Source organism: Pseudophryne corroboree, chromosome 3 (genome assembly GCF_028390025.1).
Source record: "Pseudophryne corroboree isolate aPseCor3 chromosome 3, aPseCor3.hap2, whole genome shotgun sequence".
NCBI classification, from domain to species: Eukaryota; Metazoa; Chordata; class Amphibia; order Anura; family Myobatrachidae; genus Pseudophryne; species Pseudophryne corroboree.
Genome location: NC_086446.1, coordinates 9896804 through 9924790, shown reverse-complemented (window position 1 = coordinate 9924790; position 27987 = coordinate 9896804). Strand labels below are relative to the sequence as shown.

The following is a 27987-nucleotide window of genomic DNA, read 5'->3' as shown; positions in this document are numbered from 1 at the left end:
CCTTTCTAGTATCTCTTGAAGTTCCGGGTACCAAGTTCTTCTTGGCCAAACCGGAGCCACGAGTATAGTTCTTACTCCTCTCCTTCCTATCATTCTCCATACACTGGGTATGAAAGGCAGAGGAGGGAACACATACACCGACTGGTACACCCACGGTGTTACCAGAGCGTCCCAGCTATTGCCTGAGGGTCTCTAGACCTGGCGCTTCATGTGGGACGCCATCATAACCACCTTTGGTCTTTCCCAACGGTTTACAAACATGTGGAAACTTCCAGATGAAGTTCCCACTTTTCCGGGTGGAATTCATTCATGCTGAGGAAATCTTCCTAGTTGTCCACTCCCGGAATGAACACTGCTGACAGTGTTATCACATGATTTTTCGCCCAGCGAAGAATCCTTGCTGTCATTGCCCTCCTGCTTCTTGTGCCGCCCCGTCTGTTTACGTGGGCGACTGCCATGATGATGTCCTACTGGATCAGCACCGGTTGACTTTGAAGCAGAGGTCTTCCTAGGCTCAGAGCATCGTAAATTGCCCTTAGCTCCAGTATATTCATGTGGAGAGAAATCTCCAGACTTGACCACACTTCCTTGGAAATTTCTTCCCTGTGTGACTGTTCCCCAGCCTCTCAGACTGGCATCCGTGGTCACCAGAACACAGTCCTGAATGCTGAACGTGCTGCCCTCTAGAAGATGAGCACTCTGCAGCCCCCACAGAAGAGACACCCTTGTCCTTGGAGACAGGGTTATCCGCTGATGCATCTGAAGATGCGATCCGGACCATTCGTCCCGCAAATCCCCCTGAAAAGTTTTTGCGTGAGATCTGCCGAATGGAATCGCTTCGTAAGAAGCCACCATTTTTCCCAGGACTCCTGTGCATTGATGCACTGATACTTGGCCTGGTTTTAGGAGGTTTCTGACTAGGTCGGATAACTCCCTGGCTTTCCCCTCCAGGAGAAATACCTCTTTCTGGACTATGCCCAGAATCATTCCTAGGAACAGCAGACGTATCATCGGAAAACAGCTGCGATTTTTGGAATATTTAGAATCCACTCGTGCTGTCGTAGAACTACTTTAGATAGTTCTTTTCCGACCTCCAACTGTTCTCTGGAAACTTGCCCCTTTCAGGATATCGTCCAAGTAAGGGATAATTAAGATGCCTTTCTTCTTTTAAGAATCATCTTTTCGGCCATTACCTTGGTAAAGGCCCGGGGTGCCGTGGATAATTCAACGGCAGCGTCTGAAACTGATATTGACAGTTCTGTATCACGAACCAGAGGTACCCTTGTTGAGAAGGGCAAATTTGGACATGGAGGTAATCCTTGATGTCCAGGGACACCATATAGTCCCCTTTTTTCCGGTTCTCTATCACTGCTCTGAGTGACTCCATCTTGATTTGAACCTTTTTATGTAAGTGTTCAAAGATTTCAGATTTAGACTATGTCTCACCAAGCCGTCTGGCTTCAGTACCACAATATAGTGTGGAAGACTAATACCCTTTTCCTTGTTGTAGGAGGGGTACTTTGATTATCACCTGCTGGAAATACAGCTTGTGAATTTTTTCCCAATACTGCCTCCCTGTCGGAGGGAGCCGTTGGTAAAGCAGGCTTCAGGAACCTGCGAGGAAAAAATGTCTCGACTCTCCAATCTGTACCCCTGGGATAATACTTGTACGATCTAGGGGTCAACTTGCGAGTGATCCCACTGCGCGCTGAGACTCTTGAGACTAACCCCCCACCTCACCTGAGTCCGCTTGCACGGCCCCAGCGTCACGCTGAGGACTTGGCAGACGCGGTGGAGGGCTTCTTTTCCTGGGAAGGGGCTGCCTGCTGCAGTCTACTTCCCTTTCCTCTATGTCTGGGCAGATATGACTGGCCTTTTGCCCGCTTGCCCACATGGGAAACGGAAGGATTGAGGCTGAAAAGACAGTGTCTTTTTCTGCTGAGATGTAACTTGGGGTAAAAAGGTTGGATTTCCCAGCTGTAGCCGTGGCCCCCAGGTCCGATGGACCGACCCCAAATAACTCCTTCCCTTTATACGGCAATACTTCCATGTGCCGTATGGGATCTGTATCACCTGACCACTGTCGTGTCCATGACATCTTCTGGGAGATATGGACAACGCACTTATCTTGATGCCAGAGTGCAAATATCCCTCTGTGCATCTCGCATGCATATATATAGAATGCATCCTATTAAATGCTCTATATCAATAAAACATTTTTAGTCAGGGAATTCGACCAAGCCAACCCAGCACTGCATCTCCAGGCTGATGGCGATCGCTGGTCGCAGTATAACCACCGTATGTGTGTATATACTTTTTAGGATATTTTTCCAGCTGCCTATCAGCTGGCTCCTTGAGGGCGGCCGTATCTGGAGACGGTAACGCCACTTGATAAGCGTGTGAGCGCCTTATCCACCCTAAGGGGTGTTTCCCAACGCGCCCTAACTTCTGGCGGGAAAGGGTATAACGCCAATATTTGCTATCGGGGTAAACCCACGCATCATCACACACTTCATTTTATTTTATCTGATTCAGGAAAAACTACAGGTAGTTTTTTCACTCCCACATAATACCCTTTTTTGTGGTACTTGTAGTATCAGAAATATGTAACACCTCCTTCATTGCCCTTAACGTGTGGCCCTAATGAGGAATACGTTTGTTTATTCACCGTCGACACTGGATTCAGTGTCCGTGTCTGTGTCGACCGACTGAGGTAAATGGGCGGTTTTTTTAAAAACCCCTGACGGTGTTTCTGAGACGCCTGGACCGGTACTAATTGTTTGTCGGCCGTCTCATGTCGTCAACCGACAATGCAGCGTGTTGACATTTTCACGTAATTCCCTAAATAAGCCATCCATTCCGGTGTCGACTCCCTAGAGAGTGACATCACCATTACAGGCAATTTCTCCGCCTCCTCCAACATCGTCCTCATACATGTCGACACACACGTACCGACACACAGCACACACACCTGGAATGCTCTGACAGAGGACAGGACCCCACTAGCCCTTTGGAGAGACAGAGGGAGAGTTTGCCAGCACACACCAAAAAACGCTATAATTACATAGGGACAACCTTATATAAGTGTTTCTCCCTAATAGCATCTTTATATATATATTTATATCGCCAATTAGTGCCCCCCTCTCTGTTTAAACCCTGTTTCTGTAGTGCAGTGCAGGGGAGAGCCTGGGAGCCTTCTCTCCAGCCTTTCTGTGAGAGAAAAAATGGCGCTGTGTGCTGAGGAGATAGGCCCCGCCCCTTTTCCGGCGGGCTCGTCTCCCGCTTTTAGTGAAGTTTGGCAGGGGTTAAATATCTCCATATAGCCTCTGGGGGCTATATGTGAGGTATTTTTAGCCAGTATATAGGTTTACATTTGCCTCCCAGGGCGCCCCCCCCCAGCGCCCTGCACCCTCAGTGACAGCGTGTGAAGTGTGCTGAGAGGAAAATGGCGCACAGCTGCAGTGCTGTGCGCTACCTTTAGAAGACTGTCAGAGTCTTCAGCCGCCGATTCTGGACCTCTTCTAACTTCAGCATCTGCAAGGGGGCCGGCGGCGCGGCTCCGGTGACCATCCAGGCTGTACCTGTGATCGTCCCTCTGGAGCTGATGTCCAGTAGCCAAGAAGCCAATCCATCCTGCACGCAGGTGAGTTCACTTCTTCTCCCCTCAGTCCCTCGTTGCAGTGATCCTGTTGCCAGCAGGACTCACTGTAAAATAAAAAACCTAAGCTAAACTCTCTAAGCAGCTCTTTAGGAGAGCCACCTAGAATTGCACCCTTCTCGGCCGGGCACAAAAATCTAACTGGAGTCTGGAGGAGGGTCATAGGGGGAGGAGCCAGTGCACACCACCTGATCGGAAAAGCTTTACTTTTGTGCCCTGTCTCCTGCGGAGCCGCTATTCCCCATGGTCCTTTCAGGAACCCCAGCATCCACTAGGACGATAGAGAAAGGTTCAATGCCTCTTTCATTGCCGTGATCATGTAACGTGTGGCCCTACTGGACATTACGTTTGTCTCGTCACCGTCGACACTAGACTCAGTATCTGTGTCAGGGTCTGTGTCGACCCACTGTGGTAACGGGCGTTTTAGCGCCCCTGACTGTGTCTGAGACGCCTGGACAGGCACTAATTGATTTGCCGGCTGTCTCATGTCGTCAACAGTTTTTTGCAAATTGCTGACATTATCACTTAATTGTTTAAATACAATCATCCAGTCAGGTGTCGACTCCCTAGGGGGTGACATCACCAACACAGGCAACTGCTCCGCCTCCACATAATTTTCCTCCTCATACATGTCGACACACGCGTACCGACACACAGCACACACACCGGGAATGCTCTGATAGAGGACAGGACCCCACTTAGCCCTTTGGAGAGACAGAGGGAGAGTCTGCCAGCACACACCCAGCGCTATATATATATACAGGGATAACCTTATATAAGTGTTACTCCCTTATAGCTGCTGTTAATATATTTATTTGCTGCCAAACGTGCCCCCCCTTCTCTTTTTTACCCTGATTCTGAAGCAGGACTGCAGGGGAGAGTCAGGGAGCCGTCCTTCCAGCGGAGCTGTGAGGGAAAATGGCGCTTGTGTGCTGAGGAGATAGGCTCCGCCCCTTCACGACGTCCTTATCTCCCGCTTTTTTGTGTAAAATGGCAGGGGATTAAAATACATCCATATAGCCCAGGAGCTATATGTGATGTATTCTGTTTTGCCACCTAAGGTATTCTGTTATATTGCGTCTCAGGGCGCTCCCCCCCCAGCGCCCTGCACCCTCAGTGACCGGAGTGTGAAGTGTGCTGAGAGCAATGGCGCACAGCTGCGGTGCTGTGCGCTACCTTAGTCTGAAGACAGGATGTCTTCTGCCGCCGATTTCACCGGACCTCTTCGTCTCTTCTGGCTCTGTAAGGGGGACGGCGGCGCGGCTCCGGTGACCCATCCAGGCTGAACCTGTGATCGTCCCTCTGGAGCTAGTGTCCAGTAGCCTAAGAAACCCGATCCACTCTGCACTCAGGTGAGTCCGTTTCTTCTCCCCTTAGTCCCACGATGCAGTGAGCCTGTTGCCAGCAGGACTCACTGAAAATAAAAAAACCTAACTAAACTTTTATTCTAAGCAGCTCAGGAGAGCCACCTAGATTGCACCCTTCTCGGCCGGGCACAAAAATCTAACTGAGGCTTGGAGGAGGGTCATAGGGGGAGGAGCCAGTGCACACCACCTGATCCTTAAGCTTTTATTTTGTGCCCTGTCTCCTGCGGAGCCGCTATTCCCCATGGTCCTTACGGAGTCCCAGCATCCACTAGGACGTCAGAGAAAGGTCTTACCGAGCCGTCCGGCTTCGGTACCACAAATAGTGTGGAATAATACCCCTTTCCCTGTTGTAGGAGGGGTACCTTGACTATCACCTGCTGAGAATACAGCTTGTGAATGGCTTCCAATACCGTCGCCCTGTCTGAGGGAGACGTTGGCAGAGCAGACTTTAGGAACCGGCGAGGGGGAGACTTCTCGAATTCCAACCTGTAACCCTGAGATATTATCTGCAGGATCCAGGGGTCCACCTGTGAGCAAGCCCACTGCGCGCTGAAATTCTTGAGTCGACCCCCCACCGTTTCTGAGTCTGCTTGTAAAGCCCCAGCGTCATGCTGAGGGCTTTGCAGAACCCGCGGAGGGCTTCTGTTCCTGGGAAGGAGCTGCTTGCTGCCCTCTCTTACCCTTTTCTCTGCCTCGGGGCAGATATGACTGTCCTTTTGCCCGCTTGTTCTTATAGGACCGAAAGGACTGCGGCTGAAAAGACGGTGTCTTTTTCTGTTGGGAGGGGGTCTGAGGTAAAAAGGTGGATCTCCCGGCCGTTGCCGTGGCCACCAGATCCGATAGACCGACGCCAAATAATTCCTCCCCTTTATACGGCAATACTTCCATATGCCGTTTGGAATCCGCATCACCTGACCACTGTCGTGTCCATAAACTTCTTCTGGCAGATATGGACATCGCACTTACTCTCGATGCCAGAGTGCAAATATCCCTCTGAGCATCTCGCATATAAAGAAAAGCATCCTTTAATTGCTCTAAAGTCTGTAAAATACTGTCCCTATCCAGGGTATCAATATTTTCAGTCAGGGAATCCGACCAGATCACCCCAGCACTGCACATCCAGGCTGAGGCGATGGCTGGTCGCAGTATAACACCAGTATGTGTGTATATACTTTTTAGGGTAGTTTCCAGCCTCCTATCAGCTGGATCCTTGAGGGCGGCCGTATCAGGAGACGGTAACGCCACTTGTTTTGATAAGCGTGTGAGCGCCTTATCCACCTTAGGGGGTGTTTCCCAGCGCGCCCTAACCTCTGGCGGGATAGGGTATAATGCCAATAACTTTTTTGAAATTAGCACTTTTCTATCTGGGTTAACCCACGCTTCATCACATACATCATTCAATTCCTCTGATTCAGGAAAAACTACAGGTAGTTTTTTCACCCCCCACATAATACCCCTTTTTGTGGTACTTGCAGTATCAGAGATATGCAAAGCCTCCTTCATTGCCGTGATCATATAACATGTGGCCCTACTTGAAAATACGTTTGTTTCATCACCGTCGACACTAGATTCAGTGTCCGTGTCTGGGTCTGTGTCGACCGACTGAGGTAAAGGGCGTTTTACAGCCCCTGACGGTGTCTGAGACGCCTGGGCAGGTACCAACTGGTTTTCCGGCCGTCTCATGTCGTCAACTGATTTTTGTAATGTGCTGACATTATCACGTAATTCCATAAACAAAGCCATCCATTCCGGTGTCGACTCCCTGGGGGGTGACATCACCATTATCGGCAATTGCTCTGCCTCCACACCAACATCGTCCTCATACATGTCGACACACACGTACCAACACACAGCAGACACACAGGGAATGCTCTATTGAAGACAGGACCCCACTAGCCCTTTGGGGAGACAGAGGGAGAGTTTGCCAGCACACACCCAAGCGCTATAATATATATGGGAACAACCTTATATAAGTGTTGTATCCTTATAGCAGCTTAAATATATAAAATATCGCCAAAAAAAGTGCCCCCCCTCTCTGTTTTACCCTGTTTCTGTAGTGCAGTGCAGGGGAGAGTCCTGGGAGCCTTCCTCACAGCGGAGCTGAGCAGGAAAATGGCGCTGTGTGCTGAGGAGAATAAGCCCCGCCCCCTATTCCGGCGGGCTTTTCTCCCGGAGTTTGAGATATCTGGCAGGGGTTAAATACATCCATATAGCCTCAAGGGCTATATGTGATGTATTTTTTAGCCATAAAAAGTATTATACATTGCTGCCCAGGGCGCCCCCAGCAGCGCCCTGCACCCTCCGTGACCTAATGGTGTGAAGTGTGTGACAACAATGGCGCACAGCTGCAGTGCTGTGCGCTACCTTCATGAAGACTGAAAAGCCTTCTGCCGCCGGTTTCTGGACCTTCAATCTTCAGCATCTGCAAGGGGGGTCGGCGGCGCGGCTCCGGGACGAACCCCAGGGTGAGACCTGTGTTCCGACTCCCTCTGGAGCTAATGGTGTCCAGTAGCCTAAGAAGCCAATCCATCCTGCACGCAGGTGAGTTGAACTTCTCTCCCCTAAGTCCCTCGATGCAGTGAGCCTGTTGCCAGCAGGACTCACTGAAAATAAAAAACCTAAAACTTTTTCTAAGCAGCTCCTTAAGAGAGCCACCTAGATTGCACCCTGCTCGGACGGGCACAAAAACCTAACTAAGGCTTGGAGGAGGGTCATAGGGGGAGGAGCCAGTGCACACCACCTGATCCTAAAGCTTTATTTTTGTGCCCTGTCTCCTGCGGAGCCGCTAATCCCCATGGTCCTGACGGAGTCCCCAGCATCCACTAGGACGTTTAGAGAAATAATAATACCACATATCAGTGTGTGCCGGGAGCTGTGTTATTCCCCCCATATATCATTGTACTGTCCCCTCTCCCCTATATAATAATAATACCACATATCAGCGTGTGCCGGAAGCTGTGTTATTCCTCCTCATATATCACTGTACGGTCCCCTCTCCCCTATATAATAATAATACCACATATCAGCGTGTGCTGGGAGCTGTGTTATTCCCCCTCGTATGTCACTGTACGGTCCCCTCTCCCTTATATAATAATACCACATATCAGCGTGTGCTGGAGGCTGTGTTATTCCCCTCATATATCACTGTACGGTCCCCTCTCCCCTATATAATAATAATACCACATATCAGCGTGTGCCGGGAGCTATGTTATTCCCCCTCGTATATCACTGTACTGTCCCCTCTCCCCTATATAATAATAATACCACATATCAGCGTGTGCCGGAAGCTGTGTTATTCCCCTCATATATCACTGTACGGTCCCCTCTCCCCTATATAATAATAATAATACCACATATCAGCGTGTGCCGGGAGCTGTGTTATTCCCCCCATATATCACTGTACGGTCCCCTCTCCCCTATATAATAATACCACATATCAGTGTGTGCCGGGAGCTGTGTTATTCCCCTCATATATCACTGTACGGTCCCCTCTCCCCTATATAATAATAATACAACATATCAGTGTGTGCCGGGAGCTGTGTTATTCCCCTCATATATCACTGTACGGTCCCCTCTCCCCTATATAATAATAATAATACCACATATCAGCGTGTGCCGGGAGCTGTGTTATTCCCCTCATATATCACTGTACTGTCCCCTCTCCCCTATATAATAATAATACCACATATCAGCGTGTGCCGGAAGCTGTGTTATTCCCCTCATATATCACTGTACGGTCCCCTCTCCCCTATATAATAATAATAATACCACATATCAGCGTGTGCCGGGAGCTGTGTTATTCCCCCCATATATCACTGTACGGTCCCCTCTCCCCTATATAATAATACCACATATCAGTGTGTGCCGGGAGCTGTGTTATTCCCCTCATATATCACTGTACGGTCCCCTCTCCCCTATATAATAATAATACAACATATCAGTGTGTGCCGGGAGCTGTGTTATTCCCCTCATATATCACTGTACGGTCCCCTCTCCCCTATATAATAATAATAATACCACATATCAGTGTGTGCCGGGAGCTGTGTTATTCCCCTCATATATCACTGTACGGTCCCCTCTCCCCTATATAATAATAATACCACATATCAGCGTGTGCCGGGAGCTGTGTTATTCCTCCTCATATATCACTGTACAGTCCCCTCTCCCCTATATAATAATAATACCACATATCAGCGTGTGCCGGAAGCTGTGTTATTCCCCTCATATATCACTGTACGGTCCCCTCTCCCCTATATAATAATAATAATACCACATATCAGCGTGTGCCGGGAGCTGTGTTATTCCCCCCATATATCACTGTACGGTCCCCTCTCCCCTATATAATAATAATAATACCACATATCAGCGTGTGCCGGGAGCTGTGTTATTCCCCCCATATATCACTGTACAGTCCCCTCTCCCCTATATAATAATACCACATATCAGTGTGTGCCGGGAGCTGTGTTATTCCCCTCATATATCACTGTACGGTCCCCTCTCCCCTATATAATAATAATACAACATATCAGTGTGTGCCGGGAGCTGTGTTATTCCCCTCATATATCACTGTACGGTCCCCTCTCCCCTATATAATAATAATAATAATAATACCACATATCAGTGTGTGCCGGGAGCTGTGTTATTCCCCTCATATATCACTGTACGGTCCCCTCTCCCCTATATAATAATAATACCACATATCAGCGTGTGCCGGGAGCTGTGTTATTCCTCCTCATATATCACTGTACAGTCCCCTCTCCCCTATATAATAATAATACCACATATCAGCGTGTGCCGGAAGCTGTGTTATTCCCCTCATATATCACTGTACGGTCCCCTCTCCCCTATATAATAATAATAATACCACATATCAGCGTGTGCCGGGAGCTGTGTTATTCCCCCCATATATCACTGTACGGTCCCCTCTCCCCTATATAATAATAATAATACCACATATCAGCGTGTGCCGGGAGCTGTGTTATTCCCCCCATATATCACTGTACAGTCCCCTCTCCCCTATATAATAATACCACATATCAGTGTGTGCCGGGAGCTGTGTTATTCCCCTCATATATCACTGTACGGTCCCCTCTCCCCTATATAATAATAATACAACATATCAGTGTGTGCCGGGAGCTGTGTTATTCCCCTCATATATCACTGTACGGTCCCCTCTCCCCTATATAATAATAATAATAATAATACCACATATCAGTGTGTGCCGGGAGCTGTGTTATTCCCCTCATATATCACTGTACGGTCCCCTCTCCCCTATATAATAATAATACCACATATCAGCGTGTGCCGGGAGCTGTGTTATTCCTCCTCATATATCACTGTACAGTCCCCTCTCCCCTATATAATAATACTGGACATTTTACCTTCAGTGCGCACCGAGCGTCAGAAACTGTAATGGCGGCGTCGGCCTCTGTGGCCCCGCCTCCACTACGCGTCACACGTTAGCAGCGGACGTGAACGTCACTCATAGGTCTCATAGCTGTGGCTATAGGATAATGGCCGCGTCTGGCTCCCGATAACATTATAGTGTGTGACTGCCCCCTGGCGGCACCTGGTTATGGCTGCTGGTATATATAAGACGTGTAGCCAATTCAGTGAGTCATTACATTACTCCTTATGTGCATAGCTCGCTGTGATATATGGTAGATAATGGATATAAAGTGTTATTATATTATTTATATACAGAATGTAGTGTCAGTTATAGTACAGGTACCCTCACATGTTACAGTATAGGTGTGACACGCAGTATACAGTACAGGGGCATACATATATAGTACTGCACTTTATCACCCAGGAGATGTTACATTGCAGTTAGGAAGCGGATGTATCACATCCTCATCGCCATCATCTTATTTATTCTCTCTCATGTGTAATGTCACCTCCTAATGCTCATCCAGCTGACTACACGTGTCCGGTGTCTAATCCAACTAGGCAGGGACATTTCAGGATACCAGTAGGAGGTAAGATGGCGGAGACATTGCAGGATACCCACAGGAAGCAATGATGGCAGACACATTGTAGCACGTTCACAGGAAGTAAGATGCCGGAGACATTGCAGCGCGGGCGCAGGAAGTAATATAGAGGTGACCTTGCAGCACCCCCCCCCCCCCTGAAAGTAAGATGGCAGGCATATTGCAGCGGGCCCAAGGAAGTAAAATGGCGGACACATTGCAGCATTGCTGCAGGGAGTAAGATGGCAGAGACATTGCAGCACGGCCGCAGGAAGTAAGATGGAGGAGACACTGTAGTGCGGCCAGTGGGACATTTCAGTGCGGCCATAGAAAGTAAGATGGAGGACACATTGCAGTATGGCCGCAGGAATTAACATGGCAGAGACATTGCAGAATACTCACAGGCAGAAAGGTGGATGGGACATTGCAGCGCGCCCCCAGAAAGTAAGATGGCGGGGACATTGCAGCGCAGCTCCAGGAAGTAAGATGGCAGAGACATTGTAGCATGGCCGCAGGAAATAAGATGGCTGGGACAGTGCATTGCAGCCCCAGGAAGTAAGATGGGGGAGACATTGTAGCACGGCCGCAGGAAGTAAGATGGCGGACACATTGCAGCATGGGCGCAGGAAGTAACCTGGCAGAGACATTGCAGAAAACCAGCAGGAAGTAAGATGGCGGACACATTGCAGCATAGCCGCAGGAAGTAACATGGCAGAGAATTTGCAGAATACCCGCAGGAAGTAATATGGCTGGAACATTGCAGTGCGCCCCCAGAAAGTAAGATGGCGGGGACATTGCATCGTGGCCCCAGAAAGTAAAATGGAGGACACATTGCAGTGCAGCCCCAGGAAGTAAGATGGCGGAGACATTGTAGCATGGCCGCAGAAAATAAGATGACTGGGACAGTGCAGTGTAGCCCCAGGAAGTAAGATGGCGGACACACTGTAGCACGGCCGCAGGAAGTAAAATGGAGGAGACATTGCAGTGCGGCTGCAGATAGTAGGATGGCAGAGACATTGCAGCATGGACGCAGGAAGTAACATGGCAGAGGCATAGCAGAATACCCGCAGGAAGTAAGATGGCTGGGACATTGCAGTGCGCCCCCAGGAAGTAAAATGGAGGACACATTGCAGTGCAGCCCCAGGAAGTAAGATGGCGGAGACATTGTAGCATGGCCGCAGAAAATAAGATGACTGGGACAGTGCAGTGTAGCCCCAGGAAATAAGATGGCGGACACACTGTAGCACGGCCGCAGGAAGTAAAATGGAGGAGACATTGCAGTGCGGCCGCAGATAGTAGGATGGCAGAGACATTGCAGCATGGCCGCAGGAAGTAACATGGCAGAGGCATAGCAGAATACCCGCAGGAAGTAAGATGGCTGGGACATTGCAGTGCGCCCCCAGAAAGTAAGATGGCGGGCATATTGCAGCGGGCCCAAGGAAGTAAGATGGCGGATACATTGCAGCATTGCCGCATACTCTCCAACATTTTACACACAAAAATCGATACAAATTAGAAAAAGGGGCGTGGCCACGTGTAAAGGGGCGTGACCACGCCCCTTTTCCTATACTTTCAATGGAAGTTTGGAGAGCCGAAAATAGGTACAGACCATATAAAAAAGGTACTGTACCTATTAAAAAGGTACAGTTGGAGGGTATGTTGCCGCAGGGAGTAAGATGGCAGAGACATTGCAGTGCAGCCGCAGATAGTAAGAATGGCGGACACATTGCAGCATGGCCGCAGGAAGTAACATGGCAGAGATATTGCAGAATACCCGCAGGAAGTAAGATGGCTGGGACATTGCAGCGCACCCCCAGAAAGTAAGATGGCGGGCATATTGCAGAGGGCCCAAGGAAGTAAGATGGCGGACACATTGCAGCATTGCCGCAAAGAGTAAGATGGCAGAGACATTACAGCACAGCCGCAGGAAGTAAGATGGAGAAGACATTGCAATGCGGCTGCAAAAAAAAAGATATCGGAGACATTGCAGCATGGCCGCAGGAAGTAAGATGGAGGAGACATTTCAGTGCGGCCGCAGGAAATAAGATGGCGGGGACATTTCAGTGCGGCCATAGAAAGTAAGATGGAGGAGACATTGCGGTACGGCCACAGAAAGTAAGATATCAGAGACATTGCAGCACAGCCGCAGGAAGTAAGATGGAGGAGACATTACACTGCGGCCGCAGGAAGTAAGATGGCAGGGACATTGCAGCGTGCCCCAGGAAGTAAGATGGAGGGCATATTGCAGCGCAGCCCCAGGAAGTAAGATGGTGCGGACACGTTGCAGCATGGCCGCAGGAAGTAAGATGGCGGAGACATTGCAGAATACCCGCAGGAAGTAAGATGGCGGAGACACATGCAGAATACCCGCAGGAAATAAGATGGCGGAGACATTGCAGAATAACCGCAGGAAGTAAGATGGGGGAGACATTGCAGAATACCTGCAGGATGTAAGATGGCGGAGACACTGCAGAATACCCAGAGGAAGTAAGATGGCGGAGACATTGCAGCATGGCCACAGGAAATAAGATGGCGGAGACACTGCAGAATACCCAGAGGAAGTAAGATGGTGGAGACATTGCAGCATGGCTACAGGAAGTAAGATGGCAGAGACAAGGAAAATAGCAGCTACATTGTAAGATGCCCATAGGAAATAAGATGGCGGAGACATTGCAGCTGCATAAAAGATGGCAGTCGAAGCCTCAGACACGCCCTTAAGCAGTTATGCTACTTCTACATTGATGGTGTTACACCCCCGTTGCCTCTCACAAACGGTCCCTAGCTGTCAACCACTTTGTGAAAGAATCCTCTCTGTGACCATTTGGAAACACGCACAGCGAGTTACACGTATGCGCAGTCCGCCAATAAACAATCAGCTACGAATATATCATCTTTGTGTCCATCTCTCAATCAGGCCCTTTGCTGATAATTATTTTCAGTTTACATTAAAAAAAATTTTTTATAGATTCTTGAGTCAGCTCCTTAGGGTAACCACTCTCAATAAATACTGGCTGCTGTAAGAAAAGTATTATAACAATACAGGTAAGGGACGAGGCTTGGGAGCCTGTGGAGGAGGACGGGAGGTTAGGGATGGCCACCCAATAGTGGTGGAAATGCTGCCATTGCAGCTTGTTCTGCGATGATATGTAGCGATCCATGGTTAAACCACCAATGTCTGTACACTGCGCATGCGCAGTCCAGTTTGAAGTTTCACACATACACAACATCGCTTCTGGGTGTCTGCAGTAGAAGGTGAACATCAGAAGTTGTCAGGCAATGGTGGCAAACACTGCAATCCCAGCATCAAATAGTAAAACTATTTCCATCGAACCAGGAACATCGATGGCTACTAACCATGAACTTCCTGTGGCCAACATAAGCATGGATATTTGGCTACTAGGATATCAATCCCCTTTTCCATTTCTGCCGCTGGCTTACCTGCCTCAGTAACTTCCACTGCTGCCCCTTTGGTTTGGACTGAGCCCCTTCATCATCACTCCCTGGCTTTGGTTAGGCTGCTCTGTCTCTGCGGCCTACCCTCTGATTTGTGCCTGCTGCTGCTGACTGGTCTCTTTGTTTGTCACAGCCGACTTCCATCTGATGTGGACAACTAGTAGCTCCTCAACCTTCACCTCACCAAAGCTGACATATGCAGCAATTATCTGGTACACAACTGGCCGACATCTTGGCTACAGCTACAGTAGCTGCCACTTGGGGACTGCCTATTCTCCACATGGGGTTCAAAGCCTGCCTGCTACAGTGGAGCCTAACAGCTGTACAGTTCCCATGGACTCCTTTCCCCATTCCACTGCTGTGGACCTTTTTTAGGCAGCTGGTGTCTCAGAGTTCCTCTAGATGAGGTCGTTACGTTCCTTTCTTCCATTCATAATTAACTTTTGAGATTTAATTATGTCCATCATTCCGATTCATTGACTTCCTGACAAAATGATACTGGCATAGGGCCTATTGGCTTGCCTGATCATACCCCAATCTGTGCCAACCAGAAGAACAAGTAATGGTATGCAGTTGTGTTTTACCTGGGAACCTGGCCTTCTCACACACAAATGCAAGGCATGGCATTTCTTTGTCCACTCCACCCCAGCACCTAATGGATCCGAGTTTATTCTGGCAGGTGGCCAAGACGGTCTTCCTGGGAGATATTTTTACATTTTTTATGCATTTTCCATGGGCCCAGTCTAAAGTGTATTACAAACCTCCAATCTACGAAAACACTCCCCACCACCAGTACTAAATTCATACATGTGGAATGCAGGATGCAGTTTGGTTCATTAGTGCAGTACATAGGTGACATATATATCTACGCTACATCTCCACGCTGGTAGGTTCTTGTTTCACCACCAGATTGACAAGAATGGGAAACTACTGTGTAGCCTTTTGCAGAATGATAGGACAGGCTCTGTATCCTTACATGATGAGTTTGATATATTCCATCAGAGCGAGAAAAAAATATTCTAAACGTCCTTAGGAGCTTTTATGAAGACAAAGTTCTGGCCCCATATAATTCTTTCTTCGTTCACATACGAACATCACTTACCATTTTCACCTGCCCCCACCTTACCAGCCTCCTGTTGTCCCATTTCACTTCTAAATGTAGGCTATAAAAGTTTTAGATAACTGAAAGTCACCTTACCACATTATCTACAAGGACCAAACTGGCTTCAATTTGAGAAGAACTTAGTGACTAAGAAGTCTATTTACTAAGCCTTATAGAGAGATATAGTGGAGAAAGATAAAGTATCAACCAATCAGCTCCTGTCATTTTTCCAAACACAGGGCCTAATTCAGACCTGATTGCTCGCTAGTGGTTTTTGCAGCTCTGTGATCAGGTCAGAACTGCGCATGCGTATGCACCGCAATGCGCAGGCGCGTTGTACAGGTACAAAGCAGATCGTTGCTGTGCGATGGGTTTTACGAAGAATCCATTCGCACAGCGGATCGCAAGGAGACTGACAGGAAAAAGGCGTTTGTGGGTGTCAACTGACCGTTTTCTGGGAGTGGTTGGAAAAACGCAGGCGTGCCTAAGCGTTCGTAGGGAAGGTGTCTGACATCAATTCCGGCCCTGGACAGGCTGATGTGAACTGCACAAAGTTTTTATGTACCGCACACTTGCACAGCTAAAATACACTCCCCTGTATGCGGCGACTATCTGATCGCTGGACTGCAAAAAAATGCTAGCTGTAACATGGCATTTAGCACCTGATTGGCTGGTAAGTTACCACTCTCCAAAGCTTAGTAAATAGACCCCTACTATCTGCAAGGTCCTTGCAGCCTTCAGACTCTGGGGGGAATTTGGGGGATGTTCTCAACCTATTGTCTTCAAAAACCTTGCACAGGGATTATATTTCACAGTGGTGACACATGGTGGACGGAGAGCAGAGCAGATGGAACAGCATCACTACTATACTGGTCCGTGCTCCCACAATGTACCTTGGGCCATAAGAGACTACCCATCACCACTGCCAGCAGTTGCCATCGTCCGCTCCCTGACCCCCATGCAGGATAGCACCTCTGTGACCAGCCCCGGCTTCCCGTCCAGCTGCCCCGCAACAGCAGCCTGGAGATCTTCACCTTCGTACAGTCCCCTTCGTGAAGACCACTTTGAAGTCGCCTCTGCGTAGCGGCCCGCTGAGTCCTGTAACTGGCAAAGATGCATAGGTACTTGCCCCACTGTACACCACCCGCCTGCCGAGTTGTTTTTACCTGCTCTGCTGTTGGTTTTCAAGCAGGTATGTTGCGAGGAGGCTGAGTGGAAGGTAGCATCATCACTCCCATCAGCAGCAACATGGGCACTCCCCGCTGCAGGGCCCCTATCAGACCACAGTCAGCACCTCCTGCAGGGCCACATGCCCCCGAACTGGCTGAAGCCCTCACTCCTCTATGTTTGTCTGCTACTGACAGACCAGGTCAGTCTTCTCTGGGCTGCTGGGCAACTATATTTTTTTTTCCTGGGAGGGCAATGTATTTTATTTTTTCCTTTGGGGACAATGTATTAGTTTTTTCCTGTCGGACCCAATGTGTGTGTGGCGTGTGTGTGTGTGTGTATATATATATTTTTTTTATTATTATTTTTTTATATCAGGGGGGGGGCAATTTGTGTTTTTTAATAATAAAATTAATAGTGATAATAATGGATACAATAACACATTTGTTTATCATTTATAATTGTTGAAGCTTGTAATAACAGATCCCTAATATGACTGGTGGAGAAACTGATCATGTGATGAGTTATATACATATACCACGCGGGGTTAAGTAACGTGACTACAAAAGATTACCTGGTATCTGGAACAGTTTTACTGTGATTGGGGAGATATGGATCAGGTGACTTGGCAGGCTTGTTTATACTGAATACCACGTGATGTGACATCAGGACGGAAATGGACGATCCCGATTGGTAGGATTACTCACATGAACTCAGGATGGAGGATGACTGGCTCCAACTAATAAATAAAGATAGTCACAGCTGTGACAATCGGATTCAGCCTTGAGAATGCTGTTTTACAGTGAAACGTGCGTCTACTTTAGTTCTCGGGAATGTGTCAATTGAATATTGTATTTGCTGCTAATGTGCGGGTTACCCTGTGAGGGATGGAGCAGTGACAATGCTTTCTCACTGAAAATCCTGCAACTGGTGATCTTCCCTCCATCTTTACACTAAGGGGGCTGCTAAGAAGTGCATGGGCTTCTGGGAGATGCAGTTCTTCCAGTGGCCAGCTTGGGGGGTGAATACGCTACACGGGAAAAGGGTGAAAGGGGGGTCATGCCCACTCATACACACATTCACTACCTCATGCAATTACAGACACTCATAAACACTTACACACACCGCTGCTACAGAAGACCCAGCTCCCAACGCTGGACGCAGAAGACCCCGCTTTAAAAAGGTAATTACAGACTAATTAAGCTAATTGGAAATCTCCAATTGCTTAATTAGTTATCAAGGATGGTGCAGCCAGGGTGCCAAGAAAAAAAGATACTGTGATTTCTATAGAAATCACTGTGTCTCACTTTCAGCCCAGCAATTGAATACCAAAACCCCTTTGCAGGAAAAACCCTGTGCCACAAGTTGTTGTTGTTTTTTTAAATAGGAGTTTAATTACCTACCGGTAAATCCTTTTCTCGTAGTCCGTAGAGGATACTGGGGTCCACATTAGTACCATGGGGTATAGACGGGTCCACTAGGAGCCTTAGGCACTTGAAGAAATCAATAGTGTGCACTGGCTGCTCCCTCTATGCCCCTCCTACCAGACTCTAGAAACTGTGCCCAAGGAGACAGACATATCCTGAGGAAGGATGTAACAGAACAGTGGTGAGATACGAACCAGCACACACAAACAAGAGGAAAGCCAAGCTAACCCAACTTGAACAGGAACAGCAACAGCTGAATAACAATAATACTTAATGAAGTAACAGAGCAGGAAACACGAAGCACTGGGCGGGCGCCCAGTATCCTCTACGGACTACGAGAAAAGGATTTACCGGTAGGTAATTAAAATCCTATTTTATCTTATGTCCTAGAGGATACTGGGGTCCACATTAGTACCATGTGGATGTACCAAAGCTCCCAAACTGGGTGGGAGAGTGCTGAGGTTCCTTCAGAACTGATTGACCAAACTGCAGGTCTTCAGAGGCCAAAGTACCAAACTTGTAGAACTTAGAAAACGTGTTTGAACCTGACCAAGTAGCCGCTTGGCAGAGCTATAAAACTGATACACCCCGTGCAGCGGCCCAGGAAGAACCCACCGAACTAGTAGAGTGGGCCGTACTTTAGGAACCGGCAATCCTGCCATAGAAGAAGCTGCTGGATAGTAAGCCTGATCCAGCGAGCAATAGACTGCTTTGCAGCAGGACACCCAATTTTCTTGGGATCATAGGGAATAAACAACGAGTCAGACTTTCTGTGACGAGCTGTCCACTTCACATAGATCTTCAAAGCCCTCACAACATCCAAGGACTTTGAGGTAGCAGAGGTGTCAGTAAGCACCGGAACCACAATAGGTTGGTTGATATGAAACACAGACACCACCTTAGGAAGAAATTGCTGATGAGTTCTGAGTTCAGCCCTATCTTCATGAAAAATCAAATAGGGGCTTTTGTGAGACAACGTCCCCAGTTCGGACACCCGCTTGGCTGAAGCTAAGGCCAAAAGTGTAACGGTCTTCCACGTAAGAAACTTTATGTCAACCTCCTGTAAAGGCTCAAACCATTCTGACTGTAGAAACTGCAACACCATGTTGAGATCCCAAGGTGCCGTGGGAGGCACAAAGGGCGGTTGGATGTGCAGAACCCCCTTCAAGAACGTCTGAACTTCAGGGTGGGAAGCCAATTGTTTCTGGAAGAAAATGGATAAGGCCGAAATCTGGACTTTTAAGGAGCCTAAACATAGGCCCACATCCACACTTGACTGTAGTAAAAGGAGAAAACATCCCAGTTGAAATTCCACTGTAGGAAATTTCCTGTTTTCACACCATGAGACATATTTTTTCCAAATACGGTGGTAATGTTTAGACGTTACCCCTTTCCTGGCCTGGATCAGGGTTGAAATAACCTTGTCCGGTATCCCCTTCTGGGCTAGAATTTGACGTTCAACTTCCATGCCGTCAAACGTAGCCGTGTTAAGTCTTGTTAAACGAACGGCCCCTGTTCTAGAAGATCCTCTCGAAGAGGCCACGGGTCCTCTAGGAGCATCTCTAGTAGATCCGCGTACCAGGCCCTACTTAGCCAGTCCGGAGCAATGAGAATTGCTTGAACCTTTTCCCTTTTTGTTTTTTTGAGAATTCTTGGGATCAATGGAAGAGGCGGAAAGACGTATATCATCTAGTAGACCCACGGAGTCACCAGAGCGTCCACCGCCACTGCTTGTGGATCCCTCGACCTGGAACAATACCGCCTGAGCTTCTACTTGAGACGAGAGGCCATCATGTCTATTTGAGGAGTTCCCGACCGACGTGTCAAGGACTCGAACACCTGCTGGTGAAGGCCCCACTCTCCTGGGTGGAGGTCATGTCTGCTGAGGAAGTCCGCTTCCCAGTTGTCTACTCCTGGAATGAAGATTGCTGACAGCACCACTGTGTGTCTTTCTGCCCAGAGGAGAATCCTTGTTACCTCTGACACTGCTGCTCTGCTCTTCATTCCGCCTGTCGCTTTATGTACGTCACTGCCGTTACATTGTCCGACTGAACTTGAATGGCGTGATCTTGAAGAAGATGCGATGCCCGTAGAAGGGCGTTGTATATGGCCCTTAGCTCCAGAATGTTGATCGAAAGAATGGTTTCCTGACTTGACCACCGTCCTTTGAACTGTTCCCCTTGGGTGACTGCTCCCCAACCTCTGAGGCTTGCGTCTGTGGTTAGTAGAATCCAATTTTGAACCCCGAACCGTCGACCCTCGGTCAGGTGAGAAGTCTGATGCCACCACAGAAGACAAATCCTGGCTTTTGGTGACAGATGTATCCTCTGGTGCATGTGAAGATGTTATCCGGACCATCTGTCCAACAGATTCAGCTGGAAGGGTCTTGCAGCCTCGCAAGAGGCTACCATCTTCCCCAGAAGACGAATGCATAGATGCACCGATATCCGGGCTGGTTTTAGAACATCCCGCACCATCGACTGGATTACCAATGCCTTTTCTAACAGCAGCAGTGTATAAAGATTTGAGACCTTGCGGTCAGCCGTGTCCTTTAAGGTTGCTGCCCCAGGAACAGGTAAGACTATATTACGTTACAACCTAGACACCGATGTGTCCACAATAGGCGGGGTTTCCCATTTTTTTCTATCCTCCAGAGGAAAGGGAAAGGATGTAATTAACCTTTTAGGGATCTGAAACTTTTTGTCAGGTTTTGCACAAGTTTCTTCATACAGGGCAATCAATTCCTTTGATGCTGGAAAAGTAGCTGAGGATTTATTTTTTACATTAAAATAAGATTCCTCCTCTACCTTCACCACCTTATCCGGAATGTGCAGGGCATCTCTAATAGCTTCTATCAAGGCCTGTATTCCTTGTGACAGAACAGCATCCCCCTCTGTGTCTGATGTATCGTCATCAGTATCAGCCTGCATGAGCTGGGCCAGAGTACACTTTTGTGGGCAAATGGCAGGGGTCTGAGACGCTGGTATGGGACTGAATCTCCATAGACTGTATTGCGTCTCTTTCTCAGTATGGGATAATTTAGTAGAAATATTAGACATCATCCCCTTAATGGAATCTAACCATGTGGGTTCTGACCCACTAGCCTGAGAATGTGCATTATTCTGGGTACACGGTAGAGAGTCTCCGGGAGAGGACAGATACTCTGCTGTGCAGGAAACACAGTCCCTGGACATGGTAATGTGAAGGGAAACACACAGACCCACACACAGAAGGCGAAAACACAGTATAACCCACACAGAGCCCGCAGGGAGACATAGAAAATGGAGCCAGCCACACCGCGCCCTTTTAGCTAAGTAAACTCAGCTGGGTCACCACACTAAGTCCCTGAGGGCTGTTACACACTACCCGGTTTTGACCGAATCGCAAAAAGCCAGACAAAAGCTGTCCGTATTTTTGCCGGCCGGCAGTGCCTTTCACATGCAGCCGGTTTTAATGTTGTGGTTATAAATTTGGATGAAGGAGGCATGTACAACAGCAGCTGCATTTCACAGTGTGTGTGTGACTGAGCACCATTATCACATGGATGGCAAACGCATTATTGCGATGTGGTTGTTATATCGTCACCGCCGAGCCCAGAGGCGTAACCGCCTTTATTGGGTTCAGCCAATTAACTTAAGAAGAGATGAATTGGATACATTCAACTCACTATTTCAAGACCTACAAGCAGATGAGAATAAATTCTTAAATTATTTTCGCATGTCCTTGTCATCTTTTGACGAATTACATACGCGGCTGAGAGACCATATTCAACATGACAACTCTAAAATGCAAAATTGTATTCAACCTGTTCAAATGTTAGCAGTTGCACCAAGGTAAGTAAATCGGAGACATTTGAAGGTACAATGTTTTTATTTCAGATTGAAAATGGACATATTTTAAGTATGAACAATATTTGCACTCAAGTTATAACCAAAACATTAGGTAACAAATATAAGAAACTGGCAATGGTCGGAATTCAATTGCATGTGTGTGATTTTTGGATGAATCCGGCCTAGATTGCTGTTTATAATGGATGCAGTGATGCAAAGTCCACAGAAGTGTATGAACCAGTAGACGGTGCTGAGGATAGAGTCTGAGAAGGACAACTTTGAGGGCTCTTTATTGGAGGCATGATTTCAGAATGTGGGTACAATTGAGATGTTAGCGGAGGTTGTGTTTGTTGAATAGGATTTTGAGCATAAGGTTGTTGTAGAGGCATCGACAGTGTTTGGTGCATTGGCGTAGACTGATAAGGCAGGGGCGAAGGCTGCAAGGATCTCCATTTTTGCTGATTTATATTAGAAATAAGTTGTAGAACCCCTATTTGGAATTGTAAGATTTCATCTTCATCTAATTTCTCTAAGGCAGGCATGATCCCCTGAAAGAACGATAGATGTCGATTTGGTTTTTCAGGTTCCAGAGCCTTTAGCATTTTTAATTCTATTTCATCCGGCTTACGGCGGCGTGTTTGTGGCCGAAAACCACCATGTGTGGCACTGGCTGCTGGTGGTGGTGGAGTAACTGTTGTGTTTTCGACCTCATTTTCAGGAATGGAGTTTTCACTAACAGCATCTTCCATCACATCCTGAGGGAAATTTTCTTCAGCAACCCTAGACGCATACAGTTTTTTAAAGAATTGCATCTGGTCATGAAACACATATTTCTTATGCTTCACTGCCCCAGCTCCAGATCTCTTACTTTCTTCAATTTTTTTGAACGACTTTAAAAAGGAGTCTCGGATATTGCTCCTTCTTCTCATCACTTCTTTACCTAGAACAATATGATTCAATAACAATATAAATGTTTTTCATTTTGTAATGTTTAAGAAAGACCTACTGAACAATTACTCATAGTTTGTATTTGTTCTTTTCAGATATCTAGCAAGTGGGTGCACTTTTACTGATCTTCATTATACTTATCGAATCGGAATTTCAACTGCAGTTCAGATAATTTAAGAAGTGTGCTGAGCGATTTGGTCAGTCATGCAATCAGAATGTCTACCTACACCTACAAAAGAGCATTGGCAATCGATAGCAGCTGATTTTGAGAAAAAATGCAAACTTCCCACATTGCATAGGGGCATTAGATGGCAAACATATACTAATTTGTCCATCCAGTAGCAGTTCAATGTACTTCAATTACTATTCTGTAGTCTTAATGGCTTGGTTTTGGTAAAGACTGCGACTCTGCTATCTGGAAAAGATCTAGTCTGTGGAGGTCAATTGTAACAAACACACACCAACTGCCGGACGAGAAATGTCTACCAGGAACTGAAAGTCCTAAAGTGCCATATGTGTTTGTTGGTAACGGAGCACTTGCACTTCATAAGCATCTACTACGAACTTATGGTGGCCAAAACCTGACGCAAGAAAAAATTATTTTGAACTACCGCCTGAGTAGAGCCCGTAGATATTTGGAATGCTCGTTAGGCATTCTAACTAACAAGTGGAGAATTTTCCACAGACCAACTAATGTCAATCCCGATTTTGCACTTGACATTGTCAAGGCTTTTATCATTCTCCATAATTTTGTTCGGGCTAGAGATGGTTTTCAGATTGAGGATACTACAACAATAACAGGCTTGGAAGATTTCCCACGAGAACCCACAGCACGAGGAGGCACAACAGCAAACAACGTCAGACAAATATTTGCCAATTACTTTGTAACAGACATTGGAGCTGTGTCCTGGCAAATGTCCAAAATCTGACTGTAGGTACTTTCATTAAAGGGTTCCAAAAATGTAACCACCACAGCAGATTTACGGTGAGCTGCTCCACCATCGTGTTTCGCTCAGTCCTCCCGCGCCTTCATTGCCGCCATTCACCTCTCACATCAATGACCCGTGCTGCTCCCCAGTTTTTGGTTTGGTTATTCACAATGTCAGTAACAAGTGATAGGTGTGCAAACGGACTTTGGCATGTCTTATATACCCACCAAGCCAATGTACGACATGTGCCGTACTTTATGGGCAATGTGCTGGCACTGTCAAATTTAGAAAGTTGTCATAATAATGTGACTCATCCGTGTAGTGTATATGTCGTGCTTTTGTTAAATAAATCCTGAAGATGTTGCGTTGTGCACCAAAACGTTGACGTGCTGCCTCATGTTACTTTGTGAATAAATTACTTTGTGTTCCAAAAAGCCTCTGAGTGCCGTCGCTCCTACAATTGTTCTCTTTTCTTGGCTAGGCCATGCTGGACGAGGACACCAGGGTAATATGCGTGCATTTAATGAGTACCGAACTACAAGTAAGTGTCTGTGTATATATATATATATATATATATATATATATATATTTATGTCTGTATGACTTAGATTTACTTATAATTCACTGTTGCCGCATTATACAACATGTGACCGTATCACAGAAAGAAATGCCCATGGAGGAATGGTGACGTAAGGGTCACCATGGAGATGGAACGTAAGCCGTCCCATCCCAGCGTCTTCCGTTCACGTGACTGATCAGCCTCTTTGTCATCCCGGTTTGAGAAACAACCCGCGGCGCCGGAGAATAGGGTTCTCAGCTCTGGCGTCAGCGTGATGACATGCCGCATGTTTATCGTTGCTGTGGGCAACGGTAGTAGCCTTTTGGGGGAGGCCTGTTCAGACTCATATTAAGAGAACAAGCGTGGAAATTATATGTCCCGCCTCCACTTTTACTTATATCTCTATTGGTCCCGTGAGCTGTCACTCAGAATCACACCTAACCCATATAGACACTAGCCTCAATAGGGCATTATGGGAAAGTTAATTAATTAAGCTCTATGTGGCTTAACTTTAGGTCTATTGTAATTGTCACATGCTGTAAAATATTTATATATTAATAATGTAATTGGGTATTAATAAAGATCCCTTTTTTCTACTTTATAATACTAGTTATTCACAGTTATTTAAACACCAATAAAAATCACTGAAGGAAGTGAGATCATCAAAGCTCCCCCTATATAAGCATGCACCCATCTCCCATGCTTCATTGCATGACTACTGGCTCACTGCTGATCACTATTTGGAAGGTAAGGGTATGTTGTCGTTATGACATTCTACACCAGGCTCTATTTATTTCAAGTTGATTCTGGATTTCTTTTTTACGATACACCAATATGTATTCACACTCTGTTAAATTGCTGATATATACTCTTATATATAAGCCATCATGCTGGGCTGTGTAATTTTGTACTCTTAGTACTCTTTCCATCAACTGTCCACCTGTTGGTAATTAAGTAGTGGACTCTTTATAGTTCCCATTTTTTGTTCTTATACATCTCTGGGTCATTTGGATTTAAACTAGTGTGATTGTATACATGTGTTATCAGATTAGGACTAAGTCAACATAGGTCCTAACTGCTGCTATTCAATTAAATCCTCTAGGTATCATACCCATAGGATACCATAAGGACTCTGTATATATTTCTGCATTTTTCACCCTTATTTGACCTTCGAGGTACGTTATGATCACTGTATTTTGTGTTTGTGGAATCCTAATGATAATAGACTAATTGTAGTATGGGACAGAGACTTTATTGATAAGGTGTAGATTCACCAGCATGTGTGTTCCATATAGAAGTGATTAACCATGCACTTCTAATTAGTCTAAAACAACAGAAAAATGAGACTAGAGGTAATATATGCCCATTTTTGAATTAAGGTCACGGTATCTGACATATGACGGGTTAATAGTAACCCTTTATAAAAGAATTCGGTGGTCAGATTAGTCCTTATATCCCTGATATAAAGGTGTTTTATATACCAGTGAATCATGAAATGAACGGTCTCTGAGATTAGGCCCTTTTCTTATTCATATCTTTTACTATGATAAGGTTAGACACTAATTAACGATAATTAATTCATTAGGTCTTCCATGTGTGCATGAAGTTGCTGATTCCCCCTTTTCATACAAATGCTTCTATTTTGAGCTCTATGTAATCTGAGTTACCAGATTCACGAGGTATGTGGTATATTATTCAACCTCTATTGTTTAACTAAATCTAGATATAACATCCCTTTAAGAACCTGTTATATTCTCAATTAGGCTGAATTCATGCTCTTATCTCACGCCTCATTGATGGTTTGAAGCCCCGTATGAACCTATTCGACCAAAGGTCTAGGCTTGTTACTCTCTTGGATAGACATTATTATCTAAGGTATGTCTAATGTTTAAAAATATTTCCGGTGGACCACATTTATGAATAATCGTTTAAGGTTTAGACTAATCATGTAAGACTATCAACTGCTCATTCCATGTTTTGGCTTTTTTCCCCTGTCTTGCCCATCCTTGTTTTTTCGGACTGTTTGTATTTTTTATGTATCTTTTATGTATTTTTTTTAACCTACTGAACAGTTGTTCTATAATTTCTAGACGCACCCGTGATGAAGTCTAGTTCCTAGACGAAACACGTTGGGTTACCATATTTCTTGTTGATGTTATCTCCGAATATTTAATGAGGAAGAATAAGGATACAATAGAAAGTTGCCTTCATTCCTCTATATCCCTTTGATGGATCTCTGTAGGAGAAATTACATTGTATTGTTTATGTAATAATGATGGACACACTCCATGTTTCTGTATAATTGTTTTAATAAATTTTTATGAAATGAACAGTCCGTTATATGTTTCAAAAACTTGTATAAATATTGATTGTGAAACCTGTTAAGGAACAGTCTTTGTATAAGGGTACTTGTAAATCCCTGGGCGTCATTTTTCCTCTGTTTCAAGGAACCAGGCAGCCTATCTTAGAGATAATTCAATCTAATTGCCTATTCTGAAACCAAATAGCGCAGGAGGAGTGTGTTAGTGTAGTATATATATATATATATATATATATATATAGTGGCAGGAGAGGTACTTTGCCACCTTTAAGCTACACACAGGGTCCTGGGGGTGGGTGGGAAGTGTGGATGGACCGGGTTCCCATCCATTTGGCCCAGACCAGGTCTTATAGGCTTCTTAGCCCAAGCAGCTGCTTCATCAGCCAGCACCTGGGTGCTGGGCTTAAAGCAGAGTCTCTCCCATGAGTCAGGGCTCCTGAAGGCAATTAGTGTCCAGGTGATAGGCCTGCTAGGGACAGTGGGATCCGGAGGGCTGGGCCACTAGTGTCAGGATGCCGGGACCTGAAGGGTTCCTTATTAAGTAAGAGGGAGTGAGGCAGGGCCTAACCTCCCTGGTAGTTTACACTCAAGACAGTGATCTTTGTTTATGCATATCTTTGTTTTTGAGCTACCTGAATAAAGGTTATTTGCTGTTTTTGCACAAGACTGGAGTCGGTCGTTGGTGGATTTTTTGTAGCAGAGCACATTCTGGCAAGTCTCCTGTTACAATATTAACAAAGCTAAATATTTATCTTATTAAAAACACGTTAAAGGTTAAAGAACACAGTACGCAATTGGCGCAAAAAGTACCGCAAGGGTACTCCCTTAACTATACCTTAAGGAATGTACTTATACTGTAAACCTCTGTGTAGTGGTAGAGTGTAAATGCAACACAGTATAACCTTATTACCTTTAAAGCTGTTCTAGCGTCACCGACGCTCTGAGAATACTTAACACTATAAGAAATACACAGATACCGTGCTCAGGGTCCAACGCCTAATATATATATTATGAATGATATACTTGCAAAAGAATTAATACAAATACAAATCATACACTACAATATAACATAGACTACCTAACCAGATAACTACACAGGAAATATAATACAATTACTATTTAAGAGAAAATAAGAGAGAAAGAGGAGAAGAGAGAGAGAGAGAGATTGGCTCACAATAACAAGAAGATCAATATGGTTGCAGCGAAGCTTACACATGTGAGGAACAATCGCTGCGCAGTTATTCAATGCTGAGAATCT

At 46.2% G+C, this 27987-nt stretch overlaps 1 protein-coding gene and 1 long non-coding RNA gene across 2 annotated transcripts in view; one reads left to right on the top strand and one right to left on the bottom strand.

The window, feature by feature from the left end:
- Positions 1 to 10482, bottom strand: part of LOC135057008 (oocyte zinc finger protein XlCOF22-like) — a 162970-nt gene extending 152488 nt beyond the window's left edge. Inside the window, exon 1 of the mRNA XM_063962866.1 lies at positions 10407 to 10482. The gene's annotated coding sequence lies outside the window, so the exon portion shown is untranslated. The remainder of the gene's footprint in view (positions 1 to 10406) is intronic.
- A 14543-nt stretch (positions 10483 to 25025) lies between these two features.
- On the top strand, positions 25026 to 26934 carry LOC135057030 (uncharacterized). The gene is made up of 5 exons (XR_010244113.1): positions 25026 to 25156; positions 25512 to 25584; positions 25995 to 26088; positions 26173 to 26284; positions 26500 to 26934. It is a non-coding gene; the product is annotated as an uncharacterized LOC135057030 (long non-coding RNA).
- Positions 26935 to 27987: the final 1053 nt, after the last annotated feature.